The sequence below is a fragment of the Anoplolepis gracilipes genome, chromosome 3, assembly GCF_047496725.1.
Source record: "Anoplolepis gracilipes chromosome 3, ASM4749672v1, whole genome shotgun sequence".
NCBI lineage: Eukaryota > Metazoa > Arthropoda > Insecta > Hymenoptera > Formicidae > Anoplolepis > Anoplolepis gracilipes.
This window is the reverse complement of record NC_132972.1, coordinates 4,111,346-4,128,782: the sequence shown is the minus strand read 5'-3', so window position 1 is coordinate 4,128,782 and position 17,437 is coordinate 4,111,346. Positions and strand designations below refer to the sequence as shown.

Below are 17,437 nucleotides of genomic sequence, written 5' to 3'. Positions count from 1 at the left end.
TTATTTTAATTTTTTAAATTATTTTTATTAATATTAAATAAAATATCTAATAAATAATAAGTGTTTATAGACCTCTCTTGTCAAATTCGACAAGAACTTTTAATTTAAACAAAAACATTCACCACGAATGGTGAATTAATTGCAAATAATTATATAATTACATTTATAATTATATCATATTTTGATTATCATCGTGCTTTTATGTCGGAGATGCCGCGTTTACATCTGTGCCGAATTGCGCCGAAAAAGTAGAAACGCAAGAACGCAATACGAGCATTGCGAAAAGCACGGGCGTGCCTAGAATTCTTGCTGAATAAAATTTTAATGGAGAAATCAAGTATACGTTTGATCTCTCCGTTCCTATTCGGCTTCTGCATTGTCCGAACAATCGCGGAAAGTATGCCGTGCATTTCGATAGTGAATTCGTTGCTAGCGTCCTGTTGGATATCGTACGCTGCCGTCGCCGGCGCCGCTCGTTGTACAAAAAAGCCAATAATTCAGTGAATTTTTACACGGCCGCGCACCACACTCCCCAAATATTCACCATCGATTTCATGCGAAAACAATGTAATAATTCATACCACGCGCCAGTCCAGAGCGCTTTACATAGCAATCCTTTTTAATATACATCTCGATCAAAATCCTCCTCGATTATAGCGATGTAAAAATTATTTCATATTTGTATTGCGCGATATTTCATAATTGTATTTCATCGCCAAGATATAACGTTTCAAGCAGGGGTTACATACTTTGTCCATGAAATAAAAAGAATTAAATATATCGAGAAAAGAATAAGTTGTATTAACAATCTCTCTTTTTAATGAGTTTCTTGCAATTTTTAATATTAAAAAGAGCACGAACTGTGTGTATGTTTTTCAATTTCATTAGTTACATTATTACATTTTGCATACATTGTAAAACTATATATATTTGATTCATAATGCAAATTTTATATCTTGACATAATTTCGTAATATGCATTTATATATTATTTGTTTTTATCCATACGTTAAAATTTCCATTGTTCTATGCTAGATAATTTTATCCACAAATATACAAAATTATATTTCTATATTTAATAATAAATACAATATCTAAAAGTATAAATTACCGTTATTTATATCTATTATCGGTCAAATAACTGAAACAAGTGCTGCACAACGTGCTGCTACGACATCACCGTCGTAAATTACACGCACGGTACACATCCGGTCTCAGGACTCAGACATAGAAATTATTACCCCCAAAAGTCGCCACGGAGTAGCAGAAAAAACGTCGATATCGGATGTTTCCTCGGTATATTGCTTCTTGCCCGAGGGTGCTCGAAGTGAGCGACAGTATCGTTGGCTCTCGGGTATCCAACGATTCCCCCCGAGATGGCTACGAACTGCGACGTAACTCTTGTTTCGCCGCAGCAAATATTTAATTCCGTAGTCCTGGAAAAACAGGATATTGCCAACGTTCCTCCCCGCGACTTGGACATCCCGTACCCCGCTCGAGAGTCCCTCGTACCCGTTATGAGCACCACGGCCTCAATAGTGGCTTGGACATTGATGCCACCGTTGGGAAATCTTATTTCGACGAAGAGCTAATTCAATGTATTTCATTGATACGCTGGAGGCAAGAAAAAATCACGGCCATTGTATTCCGCTTGTAGCACTTTGCAATTTTCCGCTATTTCAAACTAGCAAGTAATGATTAATGGATGTGATTGGCTGAATATAAAACAATATTTTACATAGAAGGAATAAAGAGTCTCAATTAAATTTAATCACTTTGAGTTACAAATATTCTTTGTGTGTCTTATAAAAATTTAAAACAATTAAATTATAGTAAAAAAATACACAGTTTTATAATAATTTTAAAGAGCAGCAAATATATCTATATACAATCTTAAGTAAATAAAAGTGTTTTAGATTATTAGATCTTAATAACATTTGGACTAGTCGAATTTCTAGTAGGCTTTATTGATAGATTAAATCTTCATTATATTACAAAAATATTTTTACTCTACGTACTTTATAAGCGCAGATATAATATTGCAGAGTTTCAAAGTAGAAAAAACTTTTATTTTAAAAAATGTCATTATCACATTGTCGTCGTCATAATCGATTTTTTGACACTCAAGTCAATTTGGCAAAATATAACTCGACCACCTTGTATAATGCATTTGCATATAAAAAATAAAAAACAGCTGATAATTAATTATCAATCTTAATAAAAATTCAAATAGTTGATTAAGATAAATTGTTAAATTTCTAAATATTTCTTTTCCTCTTTAAATTTAAAATAATATCTATTATATTTAAAATTTAAATTTTTGTTATATATGTAAAATAAAAATTATATAATATATTATTAGTACACTTTTTATTTTAAAGTTTTGTTCTGCAAAGAATTTGCGTGAGTTTAATAAAACAAAACAAAAAAATAGTTTACCATATATTATTCGCAGTAATTCAATTTCATTATATTAAAAAATATTCTTTATTTATTAATATCTCATAATTTTATTTCTTTTTTTAAATAAAAAGTTTGCTTAAAGCAATAACATTATAAATTAATTTACATAGATTCTTTGATCAAAATAAGATACAGTTTATTCATCAAATAAACATTATATATGCGACGATTTTATATATAGTCCATTCATCAAAATTAACTTGAAATATAACAGACAAAATATATTTAATTAAATTAAAATATAAAATAATAAATATTTCAAGACGAAATGAGAGAATTAATCGTCGCAACGTATTTGACCTTTGTGAGTATACGTACACGTATAGCGTGTTAATGACGCGCTCATTTTATTGTCATTCGTGCGGTGAAACTTAAACAAGAAGGTTGTAGCTTCGTCGTATTAGATTATGCTTCGAGAAACACTATCATTTTCTATGTTTATTACAATTAGCAAATAACAATTTGTAATCTTTTTGAAGTGACGAATACTTATGTGTCGTGTGAAAACAAAGAGACATCAAGTAAATGGCGAAGCAACATTTAGGTAATTTATAATTACGAATTTAACTTATTATTCTGCCATTTACTCATAAAATTAATTACTCGAGTCTTTTTTTTCTTAAAAAAGAGTATGTTAATTGGATACGCAAATATATCGAATATTATTGTTTCTTCTCTGCGATGCCGACTGGTTTCTTTCACTGTACTTACTTATGAACTGTTATCATCAAAAGAATATGTTAGCGTGAAGAAAATCAGTAATATTTTAATCGTTTAATATGAGTTTAATATATTTTTAAAAAATAAACATAAAATTATAATACATTCATTTCAACAATTGCTAAATGTTGATACTGCTAGATTGCAGTACTTTGATAGATCGAATTAAACAGTAAGTAATTCTATGCAATTTTATTTAATAGATGTATATATATATATATAATTTTATATCAAATTTGTTTTTGAAAGATGGAAAAGATATAATAATATAATTTATTTTGAATAATTGCCTTATATAATTTTATATAATTTAAGTTAAATCTTTTAGTTTATGTTTGGTTTAGTCAAATTCTAATTATATGTTATGTTTATATGCATCAATATATGGTTAGAATTTTCAGTAAATTTTTTAATTTTGAGTTTTATTAAATATTATAATAAAATAATGTAAGAAAATATAAATGCGCGGCACGTGTGTGCCGTGTATATATATGTGCGTACTTTACGCACATTCTAATGGAAATTATAAATCAGTAATAAGGAAACGTACAATCTTGTCTTGAAAATCAAATAAAATAAAATAAAAAAAAGGCATATATGTGAGCCAGCACTGTAATTTTATCGCGCGTACTTTATTTTACACATTAAGCAATTTTAAATGATCACTAAACATATAAAAAAAAGAAATTATAAAATAAATATATGTTTAAATTAATTAATGTTTTAAAACATTATTATTGTAGCTGAATTTAAATAGTTAATCAAATACTTTTATTTAAAAATATTACAAATTTTACGCAAAAAAGTTTGTGTAAACATATTTGCATATATAAACTTTTTGTAAAATATAAAAATCTAATTTTTATATACATATATACATATACATATATTATTACCTATTATATAAGTATAATAATTTAAATTTATAAATATTTTAAATGTGATATTAAAATATTTTATGTATATACATATGTGAATATTAGATCATAATTATTATAAATATTCTATTATATAAATTTTTCAAAGTAAAATTTAGAATTGCATATATATTAGATTATACAATAATGTAAAGCGCATCACTATCTGTATTTTCCATTTGCATACAAAATTGTCTCAAATCACTGTGTCTCTTCTAATTAAATATTGATGATTTAATTAGGCAGGTAGTTAATAGACAAACTCATTCACTGATTTTATGAACGTGACTCATGTATCCGCGCTCTTCTGCCTGTAAACTCATATGATTGAGTGAATTAGCTATGTACGCGCTACCACGTAATAGATACAATCTATTTCCCCGCACATACGACGATTCATTCATTTATTAATCGAACGCGTGCGCTCGAGTTTTTAATTTTGAAAAACAATAATTCTGGAAAATCGACTTAGCGGCGCGCGACAAAGACGGATTTTCAGGTCTCGCGATTGTACGTTAATTTATATGCCATGGATGCAATTGTGAAAATTTCTTGTCTATCTAAAGAGAAAAAAAATGATTGTACGTGGCCTCTTTAATTAAGGCATTGATTGATTTGAAGCTGATCCCAATGTAATTAATGAAAGAGAAATAATTCCTGAAGAGAGAACGTTTTAATCGAAACACACAATGTTTTTTACTTTAATATTTTATAAAATTTTAAAAATACGGAAAGCAAAGATTCTTTTTGTCGAATTGACAAACTTGCAATAAAACTCATGAAACTCGTGACATGAAAGAGAGAGAAAACGCACACGGTTTATTTTATTTGCATTCAAAAATGCATTTTTTGTGAGATCGATTTTGTTGCCAGATATTCGTATGGGGTGTGCTTCATGGGCAGGCAAATTCGTGGTAACTGCAGACATGGAGAGGCAAGTTGAAAAAAAATTGGCTTTAGAAGTTACTAACGGAACCTGAACGAAACCTCTTTCTTGCCTCGGAAACTTTTTCAAACTGCAAAGTCCATACCTAGTTTTCTCTGCGTTTTACCTCTGTTCGTTGAGGACCGGAGAAAGACCTAAACATTTATAACTCCAAAACGCAAACGGTCGCTATTTTTACAACTGTCATTGCTTCCACTATGTTTTTTATTTTTTTCTGTCACTAAAATATTACAAAGTGCATGTTACACACGCGCGTTATATATTTCGTTATGCTACACATGTTATTCATTAAATTATTCAAAATTAAAAAAATTAAAGTTGTAATGTTAATAAAATAATTTCCGTATAAAAAGTAAATTTTTTTTAGTATTTTTAACAATTTTTTTTATTTTGATCTTGATAACCAGCTGTTATGTTTTATTTACATACATTTTTTATTTGAAAAAACAAAACACAACAATATTTTAAATATTTTTTTATAGAAAGAAAATTTAAAAAGATATTAAGAGATAAAAAGAGGTCTACAAAAATGCCGAGAACTATGATTTGCGGTAAATAATTTATAAATTGATTATTATTTATATTATTTTCAAGATAGAGATGAATATTCGTCATTTTTTATTTCGCCCATAGTGATTCACATTCTAAACTATCATGTAATATACATATATTCCAAGTTTTATTTTAAAATACTAAAAATATCTATTAAATATTAAAATACATAATGCAATATTTTTATATTAATTAATATTTTTATAGATAATTTTATAGATAATTTAATATTTTATAAAATATTTTACAAAATAATCATTTAGATATTTTATATATAAGAATTATATAGAGAATTTTTTATTGATCGTATTTTTCAAAAGTTTATATCTAAAAAAAAACTTTTTCGATAATTATGTAATTTATAGTATTAAATATCTGTTTAAAGAACAAATAAAAGAATTGATTACATGTAATACAAAATTAATTTTTTAAAATTAATTATTTTGATTAATTAATCAAATACTAAAAGATAAAAACCTGCAACAAAAATTTTTATCCCTCCTCCCTATTACTCCATTAATAATATAATTTTCGTTAGTATTTTTATGTTTATATTTTGAATTTTAATTTATGACTAGGAACTTTCTTAACACTAATGTTTAAATATTACTAATCTTTGCGTGTTTAAATATTATTAATTTTTTAATGGAAAACATTTCGGCCAAACGATTTAGACTAATTAGAGTAAGATTTTGGCAAGAGCGGTCGCGAATCCTTTTTTTAAGATACACTATAGTAGAATAAATTTAGATTTATTTAATCAATTGCAAGCAACAAATAACATTCACAAAATCAGATCACCTTTTTTCTTCCTCCCTCCATTTTTCTCCTAGTCATTCCTCAGTATCCTTCTCCGAACATTCTACTTTAAGCCTCAACCACCGAAGATTTTTATTCTCCCTTCTCTTTCCTTTTCTTCAATCTCCCTTAAAGTCGCTCTTTCCTATTCCTTGTATCTGAAGAAGTACTTATCATTAAATCTTTTTTTCAATATTCTTTACAATACAATTTTGACAATCATTATTATCATTTAATTATATATTGTAAGAATACATACCCTAGAATTGAAATTTTTAACTTCCTTTTCAATTCTGATTGATATCACCTCTGTGTAACACCCGCGAAGAACACATATGCATTTATACGCATTAGAAAATAACTATTGTTTTACTCAATTATATTATAGAATAATGTGTATAAATTAAAAATATTAACTCGTATTAACTTCTGAATAAATTCGTATCTTTATGACTAAATCATCATTTATTCATTAATCTTTTTTTGTTTGCAACTCTGAAGATTTCACTTGGTCCCGTTCCGCGTAACAAAAATCACATTTCTTTACCGAAAAGGGACCGCCAAAAATGCGAATGGCTTTCTAACATAAAGCAACTTTTCTGGTCCTGTTTTAGGCCTAAAGCTTCGCTCGATCCAAGACATCCTCTTTAAAGTACCTATTTCTCGGGAAAGTATTAGTTGCGAAAGTACTAATTTACTTTTTTTGGTCTATTTTTCCAGGCTTGAGCGTAATAATATTCTTCCTATTATTTATATTTGCGAATTTAAATTTATATATTATAAAAAATCAATATTCTCTTATAAAACATAATAAAATATACTAAGTTACGCATCGAATATAAAATTTGATACGTACAATAATTTTTTGAAGTATTAATTATATTTTGTTATATATATAATTTGATTATATTGTATAATTATATAACATACCAGTATGTTTGAATGTTACAGATATCATAGCTTTAATATTAACTTCATTGTTAAACATCAATGTAAGGAAAATAAACTTTTATTTAATTTTGACGTAACAAATTTATAAAGATTGTAGATATATATTATAAATTGTATTATAGATTACAGATCCGTTGCCTCAAAATGGATGAGCTAGAGTAAATTAGGATGAATAACTTTTAATAAGGTCTTTTGATATATATTTTTTGTGTGTCTATTGTAAAAGTAAATTAAAGTTTAATTTAAAGAAGAAAGATTATAAATTTGTTTAATTTGTAGATTTTATTGAATAAAAAAGAGAGTTTGTAAATTTATCAATTATAGATATACAGGTATGTGATGATAATTTACTCTTGTATCACGCGCCGATTTTTCTTATCCTGATTTCTTATAACTAATCTTGTAACTCTATATTCTAAAGCTTGTTTGTAGATAATGTTCTTAAACTTTGTTTTAACTGATATCAAATCAAATTATTAATCAATTAAATTATCTGTAATGTAATCTGTAATCTGTAATAAAGGGCATAAATGTTGAATTAATTTTATTATAAATTATATATCATGATACATATAAAATGCTATATAAAAATTTTTAATTAATTAATTTTGATTAATAATTTGACTTTTTTAGTTAAAATAAAGTTATATTCAAATTAACGTCTTATAAACAATTGTAAAATCGCACAATTACCATAATAAACGCGCAAAATTCGTCGCAAGATACAAAAGATAGCTTTATAAATATACGAAAACATTTCGCGTATTTTATATTTTATTTTACGTGCAATAATATGTAATCAGAAATGCCACTAATTCATTCAATTAGGTCACGCGATTAGGACACGCGATTAAGGCACGTGATTAAAATACGCGATTAGGGACACACTTCCCAAATGTTGGATGATCGCGGATTCCCATCGGCTTAATCAGCAAGTAAGGTATAATAACTAGAAGGCTAGGACTGTTAGGAATATTAGAAATACTAGGAATACTAAAGCTGTTAAGATTATTACAACTATGAGAATATTAAGCTATCAGAATATTAAGAAAACTTAAATAAAAACTTAAAATCATAAAATTAAATACATTTTTTAAATGTAAAAATTAATTATTAAAATTAATTAAATGTAAAAAATGATATATAACATTATTTTACATATTTTATTTCATAAATTATATATACATATACATATATTTTTTTTTCTTAAGTTATATACATATGTATGTATATATAATTTTTTTAATTTACAAAAAAATATATTTAATATACTCAATAATAATAGTCAGACAGATTTTCCATGTCAAAGCGATGATCAGTTCTCTATAAATTCCTATAAAAAAATCTTTAAAAACTTGAACGAAATCTCGAAAGGATGAATAAAGTTATTAAATGACGAATAAGATTAAAATGATAAATTTTGAAAATATCGAAAAACGGAGAGATAAAATTAACATGATCGTGTCAAAACTAGAGAAAACTCTTTAGTTGGATGTAACAGCTCTTATGAAAAACACAAGTTTGTCTCAGAAATAAAGCATTGTCTTTCTGCTTTTCACATGCGCAAAGAGGCGTGGTTATTCGCGGCCGAGTGTATCCGATCGGAGAAATCAACGATGCAAATATATCGGCGGGCAACAAAGCACTGATGGTTCGCCACATCACACGCGATCACAGCCGCCTGCGGGACATGTAACGTCCAGCCGATATTGTGCGGTTTCAGGTGTTTAGCAATAAAGAGGCGCAACGTGTCCCCGACATTCCCGGCGCGTAGCTGCTGTTACATCATAATTCTCAAAGATATATGCACCAAGGCAAATAGGCTAAACTTCATTTTTATCGCTCGCGAGAGACGATAAATCGGAAATCATGTCTTATATCTGTGTAAATTTGTGAAAAATAAAATTGACATCAAAATTTCATATTATTTTATTCGAAAATAAAAATAAAAATATAATTTAAATAGAAATACATGGTAAATTAAATTGTTTTATTATGATAGATTTTCTGATTGAGACAATAATAAAAATTTTAAATAAAAAAATCTCTTTTAATTAAAAAAATTTAATCCACAATTAAATTTTGTTTAACCTTTTTTGCTTATATTATACCGCTCTTTTACTTCTAATATTTTGTTAAACACGAATCCATAGATTGTAAGTTGCATAGATAAAATTATATTAGTATCCAAAATTATATACGTATATTTAAAATCCACCTTTGTTAAAGTAACTGTAAAATGTTGCGACATCTCAGGATAACACAATCAATTGGCAAAACTCTGGTTTATTATTTAGAAGAAGGATATTAATTTTTTTAATTTAATAATCTGCATATGTATACGCACATGCAGAATGTATTTGTATTTATTTTTATATTTGGATCTGGACTTTAATAAGAGAGGAAGGAAGAAGACAATGGATATATGCGGTTACAAATAAAGTCATTTTCTTTGAAAGGCTGTAGCAGGGGAAGTTTTACGAGAAAGTATAGGTGTTTTAAAAACGACTCCCGTCGTTCGCTCGGCATTTCGTATAGATACGAAAGATTCGAATAGTGATTCAGTGAGTGGGCAAACGATAGAGACGATTTTAGGAATAGAGCGTGAGGCGCGCGAGGTACTATGGTAGTACACGGGCATCACCCGGTGCACCAAACACCGTCTGCATTTTATGACCGGCAGTGAAACGAACGATAGAGAGGCCAGGCCGGTCGAGCAATTTCGATCTAGCCTGATGCGATTGTCCCTCTCGGATACTGCGAGATGGCCAAAGTTTTTCTACCGACGCGACGTTTGATACGTCATTTCACTCCCCGACCTAATTTCCGACTGAAATTACGAAAACACCTGCATATAAATTTCTGAAATTATCCATTTATTTGCAAATCAATTCGCAATATTTTCTTATAATTGCTACTAAATAAAAATTCATAAAAAGCAAAGCTCTAGTTTTTTCCAAATTTTGTTTACAAATGATTATAGAGGGAAAAGATTTTCTTTATATATTTTAGAAAAGCACTCGTAGAATGTACGTACGATAGTAAAAATGTCAAAATTACATGTATATCCGGTATCATCTGACGAGAAGTCATTGTCGTATCATCTCATGTTCTCGGTTAGTCGCGTCGTAAAAAGCGAGCGGGAAAGCGTGTACTTTATCCCTTGGCAAGTTACATTTTACGGGGGTATATCGCGTCCAAGCTGTTCTCCCGGTAAAATGGCGATCATCTTCCAGCCAATTAGATACGTTTCACCGTTATTGCCGATGCGTTTTAGTGTGATCGCAGGATCTGTTCAACGTACGAGTACGTCGGGGTAACGCTTTAACGATCGCTTTTAATGTAAATCATCTTGCACTTTACTGCCGTCGTTTTTGTAAATTGTATTGGTTTGTAATGTTGTATGTTACAAACTAGCTGCTGAAATTTTTGTAAGTTTAACCCATCTAGGATCGTATAATTTTTTGACACAAGTCTCGTTTGCTCAAACAACTATCATTGAATTATCAAAATTATATAGTTAAAATTATCTGTATGACAGCAGAAAATCTATTTAAAAAAATTTATTCTCAAAAATTTATCTTATTCTTTTATATTGTATATATATATATATATATATATATATATATATATATTAAAAATTGCTGTAACAGAGAATATATAGCTATTATTTATGCTTTATAATTAATCTTAACTTTCCCCTTAATTTCAAACATAAATCTCGTATGCCTTTAACATTTGAGCCATAAAATCAATTTGATGCAAAACTTGTTCGCGCGGAACGTCATCTCTCATCCGATAAAAAAAAATAACGTGAGTTTCGAGAAAACACGTCATTCACTGGCCACACAAAACGTATGGGGGGAGGGAAAAAGATGTCCAGCGTCGTACACGGTAAATGCAAAGTTTATGACGTGACCCCTTTCGTGAGCAGCAGCAACGATTTAATCCTACGTAGTGCTCCGTAATGACATTAGTCGGATTACGCCGCGCTTGCACGTCCGTAAGCATAGACGGTAAACGGTAAACGTACATCATAACTGTTATGAGAAAGGGTACTAGCTAAGCAAGTGAGATTAACCAAAGTTACGTCGTTTCGTTGCTTCTATAAGGGTTATACGTGCACTCGTTATTATACAGCTAACAACTTATTATTACACGTTATTGTATGATGTTCAAGAAGAATTTTGGAAATTCGATATCTTATGTATCTAAAACACTTTCTCGTACTAAAACACCTTCTCACAGATGTTTTATAATCATATTTCACGATTTTTGTGACTTTACAATAGTACATGCATATATCTATAATTTATACAGACTATTAGAAAAAGAGGTTATATATTTGATTAAATATATAATTATATTTATGCAAACAGAAGTATACAATATATGCAATATATACTTAATAAATTTTTTATCTTATAGTCACACTTTAAATTTTTGTAAGAGAAATCATATTCTTCTACGTATGATTTTTTTTATCAGATTATATAATTTATGTCCCTCTTCTTCTTGTTAGATCTTCTATCTTCTTCTGCGACGAAACGCTTCTATTCCTCTATTATTTCACATATAGAATGTCTACATTCTGCTATGTTCAATCAATAATTAACGATAACTTATGAAATTTCTATAAATTTCACGAATAGATTTGTGACAAGATGTCAATGATAATAAGATTATTGTAAACTTTTTATAGGACAATTTTGAATTTTGAATAAAATTAAACAAAAATAACCCGTAACATTCTCGAGTATGCAAATATTTGTGGCTTACATCTTACGTGACATAAATTGTGTCTCATGACATCAACTGCATATGAGAAATGTTGCAAATATATCCGCCTTCTTTTGTAAAGCGACCGAGCGAGGAAATGGTGAGCCGTATGATATAAAAAAATTGTCAAAGAAGGAGCACGCGCGTGTACGGTAATATTTTGAACAAAGTAAAACCGATGAAAACTCGTGGCAAGGGTTAACCGAAGCTAGCTCGATCCGGTGCTAAGTAGCACGAAAGACCTAAAAATAATCTTCCTTTGCCCTCGAGCAGGCAAATATGCTCAACCACTAAAGCAGCTGAAAACGCTACACGCGATTTTGCATGATAAACATATCATTTTGCTGCAAAGGACCACGGCAGATTTTATCAAAGGTTATTTAAAGCGAATATTTGATTTTTCTAGTCGAGTATTCAGAAAATGTTAACAATCATCAGTTCAGTCAGTCTTTCATGTTACATATTATTAGATCTTATTATCATTTAATACCTCTTAAAAATAGAAAATTTCTTTTTACAAATTCTCATGGGGATTAAACTAGTTTAAATTAAAAAGCAAGAAACTTAATATATATTTACTTTTGTCTTAAGTTTTTTTAGATATTTTATTTGTTAAGAGAGAAATGGAAATTGAACGTTATAAATAACACAAATTTTTGTCATAGATTTTTTTAACTATTCCAATTAATACTTATAAACGTAAATGTAATTGGGAAAAATTGTTTTATTTTAGCAAAAATTGTCTAATATAGTATAATATAATCTTATATTGTTTTTAATTATTTAATTAAAAAAGAACATGTTTTAATTTTCAATTAAAAAATCACACAAAAAATATATCTGTATTTACTTTTATCTTTAAATAAAGATTAATTTTTTAAATTCTCTTTTTATTCTTTTCTTAAATTTTTAATAGTTTAAAACAAGAAACTGTAATTTTTTTCAAGTCAGACACATACTAAAAGAATTTAAATTGATCAAAGAGAGACCAAATTTGTGTAAAAAAATAAAAAAGTTTGTGTATTAAAAAAAGTAAAGAAATATCTCGTAGATTTCATTAAATTTTATTATGAAAAGACAAAGAAAATCATTGAAATCTTGAAGCCACGAGGAATGTTACCAAGATCGAAATTTTATAGTTGATGTGAAACTGTTGTTGGCAATTTTATCGATGCGCTTTGTCAGTGTCAACAGGCGGGAAACACCGCACGACATCGCATGCCAAAAAGCGTCGCGTTCACTTAGCAACAGCCACCCAGTTAATTAGTAGTCTAGCCTATCAAAAGCAATGAGTATAGAAACACACTAGAGATTTTAGTCACGTTCTACTCTAATCTTTCGACAGGTGCCTGTGCAGAGATATTCTGGCAAAGCCAATGCTGTCTAACGTTGCATTGATCACCGCGTGCGGGCTCTAATTAGACTAGCGGACCATTATTCAATTTGAAGGGATATTTATCGCTAGTTCTGTTTACAATGGTCTTTTGTGTATTCTTCGAGGAAGACGTACCTCGTGGTGGAAAATTTTGTTCAAGGATCATGTGTCGCGCAGAGATAGGCTTTGTGTTTAATAATAGAATCAGAAATGGAGATCTGTCTACTAGTAATGTCAATCGTCTACGGATAATGGCAACTTTCTTTAAGCATATTTTTAGAATTTTAAGAGATGCTCTTTTCATATAAAGAAGATTATATTGCTATTAATTAATTTTTCAGACAAGTTTATATTTTATAACGTTTCATGAAATTTGTCGTAAAACTTTTTATCTAGTTTACTTATTAGAAAAATATTTAGAATATGATGCAAATAATGTAGAATTGCAGAATTAGAAAGTGCAAGAGCATGTTCAAAAGAACAAGATTACATAATATTAAGCATTACGTCGTTTACTATGTTTCCCGCCAAAGCTAGGCAGTGAATAGCATTGCTAATGTAATAGAAGATAGCTATTTACGCCAACTCATGGCAACTAGCTTACGCGAGAAGTACCGGGTGCATTATCTTCTACGCTACCCTACCGCGCATGACGTCGTCATAGCTGTCCCAGAGAACGTACCTAAAAGGGCAAATACGAGCGGGCCAATTAGAGGAATTAGCCTCGAATTGTCGAAGGAAAGAGCGTATAATTCAGGCGCGCGGTGCATCATTCAGTGACGCATTCCGAGACGGCGGAGAGCAGACGAAGTAGTCACTCCGGTTGAAAGGAACACGAGAAGGTAAGGGAGTCTGAGTCGGAGTCGGAGTCGGAGACGGAGAATGGGAAGGAGGAGGGGAAGATACAGGATGTTGCTGCCAGTATATCGTGCCAGGGCGCAGTATGTTGCGCGTCTAGGGTAACGCGTCGTGAATGTGACACACGGGGCTTTCAAGCCACCTAAGGCAACGAGCTCGCTTGCATACTAATAAGCTTGCGGATGGCTGAATACCCAGCTTTAGTTTGGGCATAATGGCAAGTCCATCTCGTGAGGTGTGGTGTCATCCCCTACCTCCCCGCGCTTCGCTTCTATGCGCCTAGACTCTGATCCTTCCTTTTCACGAACCGCAAAACGTTTCAACGCCGCGCGTGCTCCAATTCTCCCACGCGATCCGTCTAAAATCATCGACCGTCTTCGTGTATTTTCTAGCCCCAAACATATGGGGAGGACGGTTGATTAAAATATATTTTCACGTATCATTAATATTAAATTAATTTTGTAACGCTGTTATTCGCTCGCAAGAAGATATCGACCTGCGATGTCGGCCTTATTTCGCTTGATGCAACGCTTAAGCAACAGGTGCACCCCGTGCGATTCGAAGAAAGTTGCCTCCTATTAATCATCGAGATCACATACATCTCTCAGTAATTTTAGATACTCTTCTTTTTTATTTGTCTAAAAAAAGGATCGATTTTTTAAAATTAAATGGTGATAGAGAACGGCTCTGCTGTTTTAAAAGAATTGATTTTACTTAATTCAATGATATATTTTTGGACTAATTCGAATTAAATTTTTGTTACTTCCAATATCAATTTTTAATCTAATATCTATTTTGACTTTTAAGGAGTCATATAATATATAGATTATCCTCTTTCCAAATTATTTAATTAAAGTTTTCTTCTTTTAAATCTCTAAGTAAAAAAATATTTATTTATTAACTATATAAAGTATAAAGTATAGGAGTTTAATTTTTATATAAATTGAACCTATTATATTTCTTTAGAATCCATAAATATAAGAAAGTTAAGTTTAAAAATAGAAAATTTTGACTCGGAAATCTGAATAGGTTTCCGATTTTTTAATACATAAAAATCGTAAATGAAAATTAATTCTGGGATATCCATATTAATCTGTATTATTCATTTATATATTCAAACGGATTTACAGCATTTTCGAAATGAAGACTTATATTATTAAATTAATTTAATTTTAATAAAACATTTATATCATGTAGCTAATAATATGTATAATTAAATATCTCGGCATGTGTATGTATGGCAAGAACAAATGTCAGAAGAACGATTAATCAAATATTATATAATATATTTGCTGTTGCCGCTTGAGACCGTGTTAAAGTTTTACGTTGACTGTAAAATTATATACGTGCGTGAAACATGAATGACCGAAACGGGGGCATCGATTTTGCTCTTCGATGGAAGAACATGCCAGATGGAGCTCGTGGATAACGATCCGCGGATACGCGAGAAAGTAACACAGGATCTGCACAAAGCGTAGCGCATCCCAAAAAGCTTATCGTAAATGCGTTACGTGTGTACCAAAGAGTTTCGGTTACGCAATCGCGTCTGGACATGCAACATACATGTCGAATTTTATGAGCGTGGACCGATGGTTCTCTTATTGCAGAGCGAATCGTTTTGGCTTCTCTCGATACCAGAAAAGCCGAAACTATCCGGGATCGTGATTGGTTCTGTCAGTGCAATTCGCAGTTATTTCTCGCAAACGGATTTCTTCTCGTATTTTCCGAACTGGAGCGGTGCATATGAAAGGCACTATCAACACGAAATTACACGGCATAACGAACTGAGAAATGAAGAGACCAAGAAAAAGTAAATAGATTTTTATAAAATATTATTCTAGAGAAATAGAGAGAGAAAGAAAAAAATCGATATTTTTAATATGAATATAAGGTTACATAAAAAAAAATCGATATTTTAATTCCGAAATGACGTTACATAATTATCATCAACTTTAATTAGTAATGTGTTTTTTTTCTTTATTCTTTTTATATAGTTTATTATAATGTAAAGTACACAATTCGCTAATTAATTTATAATTAAATTATCACAGTGTTCGTCAAATACATAATAAAATTTAAGCAAATTGTATATGTTCAAGAAGACATCAAAGAAAAGTAATAAAGAAAATACGCGCCTCAAGAAATTTGATATGACTTTTTCTTCAATTTACAAAGTTAAATTGTAAGCTAACATTGCTTCTGTCTGTCTCTCTCTCTCTCTCTCTCTCTCTCTCTCTCTCTCTCTCTCTCTCTCTCTCTCTCTCTCTCTTTCTCTCTCTCTCTCAATCATTAATATTAAATATCTTAATATAACTCTAAATTAGTGTTGTTTTTTTTATACTTTTAAATAAAGTTCATTTAAAATTAATTAAAGTAATATTTTAATAACTTTATCTCTCAAACTAATTTATTGAAACTTTTTTCAATATTCAATTAAATTGCTTAAATATATTCATATCTATATTTAAATTTTTGTAAAGAAAATGTAAGGATGGTTCTATATTTAACAAAGAATATACATTTTTTATTAAACTAATTGTTATTTTCTGTAAGAATAAAATAAAATATAGACTATTAGCGTAGAAGTATATTCCCATATCGTATTTTATAAGAATAAAAAATCTTCTTGTTATAGTGAAAAATGCTTTGTCTTCTCTCCACATCCGTGATATCAGAGATAAATGTCATTATTCAAAGAAAGCTTTCTAAAAGTCGAGCCAGATCCATGATCGGGGTCCGGTCGGGGTCAACAGTAACAATTATTTTTCACCGGAAAATATCTCTTTTACTTTTTTTGCCTTTTCTCCTGCCAATCGTTAGTCAGTCTTTTCATGCTTTAACCATAAGAATCACTGCCTGCAATAAATTCTCCTCCTCCTAAATCCCATGACCTCTTATTTATCGATATGTATGAGGTCCCGCTTAACAATGGGGGGAGCTACGACGATGTCCTACGTCGGCGTTCTGGATATCGAAGAATTTCCCCTCTTATAAATTCAACCGAAGATCCTTGATAGTCCAACGCTTGAGTGGATTTCGCGGAATGGAACCATAAGTCCCTTGAATGTCCAAATACGAG

General features: G+C 29.9%; 2 protein-coding genes across 2 annotated transcripts in view; one reads left to right on the top strand and one right to left on the bottom strand.

The window, feature by feature from the left end:
• The window catches only part of LOC140664251 (CUGBP Elav-like family member 1-A), a 528,745-nt gene that overhangs the window by 487,775 nt on the left and 23,533 nt on the right, over positions 1–17,437 (bottom strand). The window lies entirely within an intron of this gene.
• Positions 1–17,437, top strand: part of LOC140664254 (uncharacterized) — a 131,600-nt gene that overhangs the window by 109,041 nt on the left and 5,122 nt on the right. The window lies entirely within an intron of this gene.